The sequence below is a fragment of the Taudactylus pleione genome, unplaced genomic scaffold (assembly GCF_031769625.1).
Source record: "Taudactylus pleione unplaced genomic scaffold, aTauple2 ptg000337l, whole genome shotgun sequence".
Classification (NCBI taxonomy): domain Eukaryota; kingdom Metazoa; phylum Chordata; class Amphibia; order Anura; family Myobatrachidae; genus Taudactylus; species Taudactylus pleione.
The window spans coordinates 1427331-1437408 of NW_028284738.1; positions in this window are offsets into that span (position 1 = coordinate 1427331).

Genomic DNA, 10078 nt, shown 5'->3' on the forward strand with positions numbered 1-10078 from the left:
AATCCAGTTTATTTGAACAAGTCTTCTGGTTCTGAAAGTCTTCCTGTGATAACGTGACACGATGGGGGACATTTATGAAAGTAGTTCTCCAGGTAACTGGATTATTGCAGGTGTTGATCGCATGATCAAACAAGTCTCGGTCATTTTATTTAGAACAGTTTGGAAAATAAAAATCTGATTGCTGATCTGTTTTATATTGTACCGGTGTCTGTGGCACTCGCCAGTATTTAAAGGTTACGTTTCCCTTTTACCACGTTTGTATACAATATTTTTCCAAATCTACCTAAAACATTTTACTACACCCCCACCCCCCACACCTGGCTCCTCTGTGCTTCCAGTGACAGGCACCCTAGTGTCACACAAGCCTAACAACCAGCATGAACCACTGTTAGCGAACAGCGCTTCATACTGACTCGCTACCATTATTTTTCATTCCCACAGAAGTGTAGCTACATTGAGAAGAGTCTTCTCTAGCCCTTCTCTGTCTAAGTTATATCCATCCAATGCTCAGGGCTCATTTTGGTGCAGAAAAGAAAGTTTTAAGGTATCTCTTAAGCCGGGTAGACATTAGACCAGTGGTCTCCAACGTTAATTGAGGTGTGAGCTACTTTAGAAAAATTAAACCTCCTGAAGAGCTTCTACAATTGTAGAAAAAAAAAACTGGCTAATAACCGAACAATTGAAGGTAATTTAGTGGAATTGAAAAAAAAAAATGTTTCATAGAAAATAAAAATGCATTTCATTATTACAGTGATCTTGTTGTAGTTTGTAAATAAAATGTAAGCACGGGCGCATTTCACTGTTAATTACTGACTCCAAGGAGGTACGTTCAGGAGAGGAGCAAAGATATAGGCAGGACTGCTGTGTGTGTTTTCCGGCCTGGCTGGGTGGGAGTCACTCGCTCCACCGTAGTGTAGACGCCATGGGTGGAGCCACAGGGAAGAAAGTCAGGTGATTGCTGTAGAAGCGGCGGCAATCACCTGACGTGCTTCCCTGTGGCTCCACCCATGGCGTCGATGCCACGGGGGAGCACACGTCAGAGATCACTTCCTCCTAGTTGACTCGGCAGTACTGCAGCTAGGTGAGCTACCAAAATCAAGACAGCGAGCTACAGGTTGGAGACCACTGCATTAGACGATGTGTGTACCCAATGAGGGCAGATGCGACAGCACTATATAAAAGGCGGTCCGTACACAGTGCACGATCTGGTGTACGAGTGCACGATATATATTGTTTTCCTCCGCCACACCCAGAAGCCCGCCGGATCTTCAGATTGGCCTGCACGGAACTCCCAGCATAGCCAAAACATTAATACCCTAATAAGGGCTCTATTTAAACAGACATGTGATACAGTGCAGAGCAATTTATTCGTCTTTTGCGGTGTTTCTCATTGTATTTTACTACGTATTTATTTAAATTGTTATGCCGGGACAGGCCACGTGGTGAAGGTCTGTCCCTGAGAGGTGACCTACAGTAGCCCGCATTGGCCTCTTTTTGCAAAAACAAAAGACGCCAGCAAATGTTATTTTGCCTCCAGGCGCAGAACAGATGTGCTGTGGGTGATAGCAGAAGATAAGGGGAAGCAATCGGGAAGCCGACTGCCTAAATACCGGCAGCCGGCTTCCCGACTGTCTTATCCCGGCATGGGTGAAATGCCGAGCGTCTAGATGTAGACGCCCGCATTTCCCCTACGCCCGGCATCACGATCGTAGTGATGCCGGGCGCCGCGAGCAGACAGCCCCGGGGGGGAGGGTTAGGTTTAGGGCTCCCGGGGGGGACTTAGGGTTAGGCACCCCCCCGGGAGGGTTAGGGTTAGACTAGGGGGAGGGAGGGTTAGGGTTAGGCACCCCCGGGGGGGACTTAGGGTTAGGCACCCCCCCGGGGGACTTAGGTTTAGGCAGCGGGGAAGGGGATGGTTAGGGTTAGGCACTTGGGGGGAAGTTAGGGTTAGGCACCCCTAAGGAGGGTTAGGGGGGTTAAGTTAGGTTAGTCTATACTTACCTATCCACGATCGGGATTTCCAGCGCTGTCGGGCTTCCGCTGCTTCGCACTCTGCTCCTGTCGGGCTGCCGCTGACGGGAATCGAACCGCCGGATGGCCGGCGGTATATCATACCCATTCCAAAGATAAGGGTCTCTTCCTGCTCTTCTCCGGGGCGATTGGACATATCGCCATCTTCAGATAATGTTATGATTTTATTTTTACCATGGTTTTGCATTGCCGCGTCCTGTATGAGAGTCTCTCCGCTGTTTCCGCTTTCTATAGATGGTAAGAACCTAATTCTCCTGCTTAAAAGAGTACATTTATAAATGAGACCTTAGTGAGTGTTACTATAGTAGAGAGAGGTATACGGTATACTGCTCGCGTCGTCCTCTTAATTATATAGCAGGAAAGAGGCCACACTCACAGTGTAACATAGGGGCTGATTCTAAGCTGTGCGCTAATGTTGTCGTGGCTGCGATGCGAAAATATGCAAATTATCACAGATGCTGGGAGATGTATTGAGGCGCCCACCTGCAGCTTTGAAAGCCAAGCATCTGCGTAAAATGTTGCAGCATCTGCGTAAAAATATGCAGATTAGGTTGCAGATCGTTCAATGATTGTTGCAATCCTGAGTGAGTCTGGTCCGCAGAATGGGCGTGGGAATGAAGACGCTGGGGCCATATTGCTTGCGTTTGGGGTCACACACGTAGGGTGAGATGCCCCCAAAACAGTCACGACATGCCTCTGTACTTTGCTACCACTCCCCGTTACCCTCCCCAAAACGCTCTCTGTCAGTCACACTGCGAATAAATAGTTGCAGCAAGCGACTACGGTAATGGTCCTTACCGCATGCGCATAATCGCTTCACTTCGTAAACACCGGAATAGCGCGCAACGACGAATCAGACCCATAGAGCAGTCAGTGAAGGCAGGACAGCTCCTTCTGCATATCACAGGCTTGTCTTACATCACGTCACTATAGTAGAAGCTGAGGTTTCACAGTCCCCATGTCCAGCTGATATCTGCAGCCTGACAAGCTGGATAGGACAAATCCATTATCTGTTGTGGTCTCGCTGGTAAATTAACTGAATCGACAAATAGATAACGGCTGCTCAGACAGACGCGCGGGCTCGTGGCGTGCAGGAGGCACGGCGTTCTGCTGCTACCAGTAATTGTGTCTTATCTCAGGTCTGCGCATTGATTAGGCTGCGCTGCTAACCTGCTGATTATCGGAAGCCCCCGTGGCCCCGGGCTGTGAAGCTGAGAGTGTAGAACAAGGCTAGAAATTGTCATGTGACTGTAAGATCCTGCGGGGTACAAGGAAACGGCGCACTTGCAGAGCTTATTTGCTCAAGTTCTTAAAATGTGATACATTGCGAGATCGGTGATGTGAGACCTCGGGGGAGATTAACATTCAGCTGAAGCCAGATCAGGATTCTGTGAGTGATTCCATGTTCTGTGCACAGCTCTGCGCAGTAGGATTTTATTTATAAACAACAAAAATAATTATAATTTAACCATTTAAACCAGATAAAGTATACAGATACATGTGGTGCATTTATACGCTCATAGACAGTGAATTTGTTTTGCGTATACAAGGGATGTGCGCCGACCCCCGTGTTTTGGTTTTAGTTTTGGTTTTGGATCTGTATCTGTTTCAAGGTTTTGGATCTGGATTTGGTTTTGCAAACCACCCTCAAATGTTTTGGTTTTGGATCTGGATTTTGTTAAATAAAAAATAGATAAAAAGTTTTAAAAACAGCTAAAGTCATGTAATTTATAAAACCCGAAATTCAGATTTAAAATCCAAATTCCGAACCGCAAAAAGATCAGAACCGTGACCCCGATTTACCCGGATCTCCTCAGATTAGAACCGCGACTCGGGTTTACCCGGATTCACGAAATTCGGGTGGATTCGGATTTCTGGAGAACAAAACCGCATATCTCTAGCGTATACTGATGAGCCGCAATCTGAATTCAGATAGAAGAGTTTCTATTAGAAACTTGATTTTTTTTTCATTAGTAAACTTCTTATTTAGATACGAGCCGGAACTCTATTGCTAGGCCAAACTTTTCGTGACAACTGACGATGCAGTCAGGCCTGCCGTAGGCTGCGCTCTGCTCCCCTGAGTAAGCATGGGCATACATGCCTACCCTCCCGGTTTTCGCGGGAGGCTCCCGATTTTTCGGGTAACCCCCCGCACCCCCGGAAGGGTAGGCATTTCTCCCGCTTTCTGCCCACTTCCTAGTGAAGTGGGCAGAATGCGGAGAACTTCCGCAGCACTCGCGGGTCTCTGTGTAGGGTGCGGGGCTTAATGACGCGATTCTGCGGGAATCGCGTCATTTAGCCCCGTCCCTTATGCAAATCTACGCCAATCATGGCAATTTCCCGCGAAGGGGGCGGGGCCTAATGATGCAAGATGTCAGGCCCCGCCCCCATCACGACCCGATCTTTCTCCTCTCTCCAAGTCTCCCGCAAAAGAGTACTACAATGTAGGCAAGTATGAGCATGGGGGCTTTTTTTGGTCTCTGGATCTCAGGCAGCGGCAGAACCACCAGCAGTGCAACATGGTTTTGCACAGGTACAAAGCTACACATTTTTTGTGTTACTTTGGTCCCAGCTGTGAATCAGCCCCTATCTGTGTATACACATGCCTATCCGTCATTCTACACAATCCTGTACACTCTATTTTACACCTTTATTCTGTCCTGTAAATCAATATTAAAACGTAAATACATAAATACTGTAAATGTCATTAACTATTTGCACCAGGCAATGAGCGAGTTGGTATCTTAGTTCCCGCCCAGCAAAACCTCACCACCCCCACCAAAAAATATAAGATACGTACAGTATTTATTATATTAAAGCTCATCACATGAATATATATCGAGTAGAACTGTATCATCCAATTGTGCATTATCCAACCAGGGTTGCTCTCATCATCATCACTTCATTTCTGAAAAAGTAGGCGCCAGGCCATTTTTGCTGGTTTTGGTTCTAATTTGTCGGCAGTTTTGGTTTTGCCAAACCGCCGTGACTGGTTTTAATTTATGATTTTTTTCCAAAAATTGGCAAAAAAAGATAAAATCACATTATTTGGGCCTTTTGTTTCCTAGAGCAGTGGTTCCCAAACTTTCTTGAATCATGGCACCCTAGAGTATCAACATTTTTTTCACGGCACCCCTAGGCCAAAAATTGAGAAATTCAGGAAAAGTAAATTGCGCTTACCTGTCAACCTTAGGATGGTGGACAGGGTTGTGCTTCTGTTTGTCCACATATTTTTTTTTTTGCCTCTTACATTGACCATAAATAGTTTGATTTGGTGCTGGACCACCAACCTGAGGCACCCCTGAGTGGTGCCTGAGGCACCCAAGGGTGCCACGGCACACAGTTTGGGAACCACTGTCTTAGAGTATTATTAACCTCAATAACATTAATTTCCAGTCATTTCCAGTCAACTTTCACCACATCACAGCTCACAATATTGTTTTCAATATTCAATTTTGCGACTGGGTGAGAGCTGTCATACTTGCTTCCCCTTGCAAAGGATTGTTTCAGTGGACTGGAGCGACAGGGTTTATATATGCACTTGAGCAAAACAAAGTGCACAAAACAGTACAATTATTTAATTAATTTTTTTTTTGTTTTGTTACGCAGGCGCAGCTTTATTCAAACAGCATGGAGTGGAGTCACACAGGGCTTATATATGCACGTGAATGTCTTACTGATGGAGTCTGGACACAGCACAGCCAATAAAGCAGAGTACAGCACAGCATACAGCAGCGTGCATCCCTTATACACATTGACTAAGCAGCACATCCACTTGTGAGTGTGGACACAGCCTATACATCAGAGTACAGCACAGCATACAGTAGCATGCACCCCCTATACACTACACATTGACTAAGAAGCACAGCCACTTGTGAGTCTAGACACAGCCTATACAGCAGAGTACAGCACAGCAGTGTCCACTCCCCCTATATACACATTAGCTAAGCATGACAGCCACTTGTGAGTCGGGAGTTTAGACACAGCCTATACAGCAGAGTACAGCACAGCAGCATGCATTCCCTATGTCATATATGCCTACCCTCCCAGAATTCGCAGGAGGCTCCCGAATTTTTGGGTAGCCCCCACACACCCCTGGAAGGGTAGGCATTTCCCTGGCATTCTACCCCACTTCCTAGTGAAGTGGACAGAATGAGGAGAATTTTTTTGATGCTCGTGGGTCCCCGCATAGAGGGTGGGGCTTAATGATGCGATACCTCATGAATCGTGTCATTTAGCCCCACCTCCTATTTACTTTTGAGTCAATTGCATCAATTTACCGAGAAGGGGTGGGGCTTAATGATGCAAACTATCAGGCCCCAGCCCCATCACAACCCACTTCTCCTCCCCAGGCTTCTCCCGTGGAGGAGAAGCAAAAGGTAGACAAGTATGTCCTATATACACATTAACTAAGCAGCACAGCCTATACAGTAGAGTACAGCACAGCAGCATGCACCCCCCTATACATATATACACATTAGTACAGCACAGCTCATACAGCAGAGTACAGCACAGCATACAGCAGTGGCGTGCTTAACAAGGAAATGGTGCCGGGTCATGTCTGAGGCGCCTTATATATAATCCAAAACCTGCAAGAATCCGACGCCACGAGGATGATGTTTTGCCTTGAAGTGGAATCCAAGTCAGGTGAGAAGATCTGAGCCGCTGCTCGGATCCACTCGAATTTCTGATGTTCGTGTGTGTTTGGATTCCAAGGAATCCGAACCGCTCAACTCTAGTGAAATTTAAGATTTTCACCTATTTTTGTAGAAATTAAAGACCTCATTCAGAGTCGGTCACGAGCGTAACCGACTCGATGGTTTGGCCTTCGCACGCGCAGCGGCCCCTTGCGCGTGCACAAGTCCCAGAGCGACAGAGAAACTCTGTCACTCCGGAGCTCATTACCAAAGGGGCGGCTGCCAATGTTGATCGACAGCTGCCTCCGTTTGGTAGGCGGGCCGAGGGTGTGGTTTCCAAAACTGAGGCGTTCCTTTACAAACGCCTACCGTTTTGTGGGCGGCCGCACTGACATCATCAGTGATGTCAGTGGGGAGCTTCCTGCTCCATCAGAGCAGAAAGCTCCCTGGGGCTTATGAGTGCCCAGACCCTACCCTAGGGTCTGGTCGTAAGCCCCGATGGTCGCGATGGTGATCACCATCGCGACCATCAACCTGGTCGGTCGTTAAGCTGTGGGTGGTAACCCACAGCTTAACGATCGACAAGGAGGCGGCCGTTCAGGATGCAAGCGGCCGCCCTGATTCTGTGCAACTGCTTGCATCTAACGACTGCCTCTGAGTGAGGTGCTAAGTGTCAGGGTAATTCATCATTCCTGTAACGCAGGAGATATCACTGATATCTCCTGGTTACAACTGTCCCGCAATAATTTCCACAGTCCCCATACTATAATATGGGGACAGTACTATTGTGAGCCCGGGAGCAAGGGAGAGGGCACAGCAGCCACGGTGGGTGACTGACGCTGCGGGGCTGCACTGTCTCAGTGGGGGTCACAGGCTCCTGCGGTTGCTGCAGCTCTGCGGTGGGGAGCAAAAGGGGGGAGAACGAGTGGGCTAGTGGGCAGGGGGAAGGGGGTCTTGACTCCTCCAGCTTCTCACTGTCTTTTCGGATTCTGTCTTCAAGCTGCGCATGCATCGTTTCAAGACAGGCTGTGAAGAGACCTGCCAGCAGGAGAAATGTCCCCTTATTCCCGAAAAGCTGTCTCCGCAAAAAGAGCTTAATTATCACAGGGGATATTTTTCTCTTGATGAATAGACCAGTTCTCCCACATATATTGCACCATAGGCCCGATTCAGAGTCGCTCGCAAGTGCTGTGCGCTTGCAAGCAGCCCGATGTTAATGAACTGCGCATGCGCCGCGTCCGGCGTGTGCATGTGCGATCCCCGCTGAGCGACTGAAGTTCAGTCGCTACTGGGCTCGCAACAAGATGGGGCAGCTGTTGATGGTGATTGATGTCTCTATTGATGTCAGTAGTGGACTTCCTGCTCTTTTAGAGCAGGAAGTCCACTCAGTCTTGCGGCAGCTAGACCCTACCCCAGAGTCTCGTCGCAAGGCCGATGGTCGCGATTATCGCGACGGTCTCCTGGCCGCTCACTCAAGCTGTGGGTGAGCGGCCAGGGTAAAAAACAAAACAAAAACATATGCCCACATTCCCTGCAAGCGGCCAGCAGCGAGCGGCTCTGAATCAGTGCCCATATGCAGCCCTTTAGGTAAAGTGATAGTATTTGTGGTGGAGCAGGACCTGCCACATCTATCCAGAGTAAACAGTTAAACACAGAAAAGTCCTTCAGAGCAACAGAGGAGAATTAATTGACTGTGCCCATATTAATGTGGGTGGCAGTTACATGCCAGGGCCTAATTGCAATCCCTGTTTCACAAGCAGGGGTTTTTGTGTCCCCACAACTGCTTGAAGGATTTAGAACCAGGCCCTGCTCAACTGCTGGGAATCTATTTATGTGAGGCTTGAAATGAAACATGTCTCTATACATTAATATCTGCATAAGACATCTTACTGTACATTAAGGGCTATTCTTGGCACCTCCTCCTTCTCATCTGTGATTTCACCAAAACACAAAGGCTGCCATTGACTTGCAGGAAGTTAGTTCTCATAGACACTGTATCACCTGCCGTTTGCATTCTGGGGCTCCTCGTGTGCGCTGGGTCTGTCATGGGACCGCGTCTTGGCTTTTAGATTTCATATACTGGCTTAGAACTGTAGCCAAAGCCAAGGTCATGTTCCTGAGACAGACACATTCAAAGCCCAATTCCTCAGAAATGTCAAATACCATTTCCATATTGTGTATATTGGCAGAGTGAAAACGAGATCTCTGTTACAATTAAATATCTTTACATTTTAAATGAAATGTGATACAATTTGGAAATATAGAAGCAAGTTTCTCTTTACAAAAAATATAGAGAAGAGGGTTTTTTTTTTGTTTTCTTACAAGAAGTTCATAAATCAACCTAATAACTTCATCCAAACTTCACAGTTCACCTATAAGAGTCCTTTTTTTAAGACAGGTTTTCTTGGGGGTTACGTGCCTACTATATTTGTTCTATTGTCCAAAGAGAGCATTAGAACATACACAGTGTTAGACCAGGCCTAGCACCAGTGCCCTTAGTTATGTCAGTGATAATGACATTATAGCTCTCAGACCAGGCCTAGCACCAGTGCCCTTAGTTATGTCAGTGATAATGACATTACAGCTCTCAGACCAGGCCTAGCACCAGTGCCCTTAGTTATGTCAGAGATAATGATATTACAGCACTCAGACCCGACCTAGCACCAGTGCCCTTAGTTATGTCAGTGATAATGACATTATAGCTCTCAGACCGGCCTAGCACCAGTGCCCTTAGTTATGTCAGTGATAATGACATTACAGCTCTCAGACCCGGCCTAGCACCAATGCCCTTAGTTATGTCAGTGATAATGACATTATAGCTCTCACACCAGGCCTAGCACCAGTGCCCTTAGTTATGTCAGTGATAATGACATTGCAGCTCTCAGACCCAGACCTAGCAGCAGTGCCCTTAGTTATATCAGTGATAATGACATTATAGCTCTCAGACCCAGACTAGCACCAGTGCCCTTAGTTATGTCAGTGATAATGACATTACAGCTCTCAGACCAGGACTAGCACCAGTGCCCTTAGTTATGTCAGTGATAATGACATTACAGCTCTCAGACCAGGCCTAGCACCAGTGCCCTTAGTTATGTCAGTGATAATGACATTACAGCTCTCAGACCCGGCCTAGCACCAGTGCCCTTAGTTATGTCAGTGATAATGACATTATAGCTCTCAGACCCGGCCTAGCACCAGTGCCCTTAGTTATGTCAGTGATAATGACATTACAGCTCTCAGACCCGGCCTAGCGCCAGTGCCCTTAGTTATGTCAGTGATAATGACATTATAGCTCTCACACCAGGCCTAGCACCAGTGCCCTTAGTTATGTCAGTGATAATGACATTGCAGCTATCAGACCCAGACCTAGCAGCAGTGCCCTTAGTTATATCAGTGATAATGACATTATA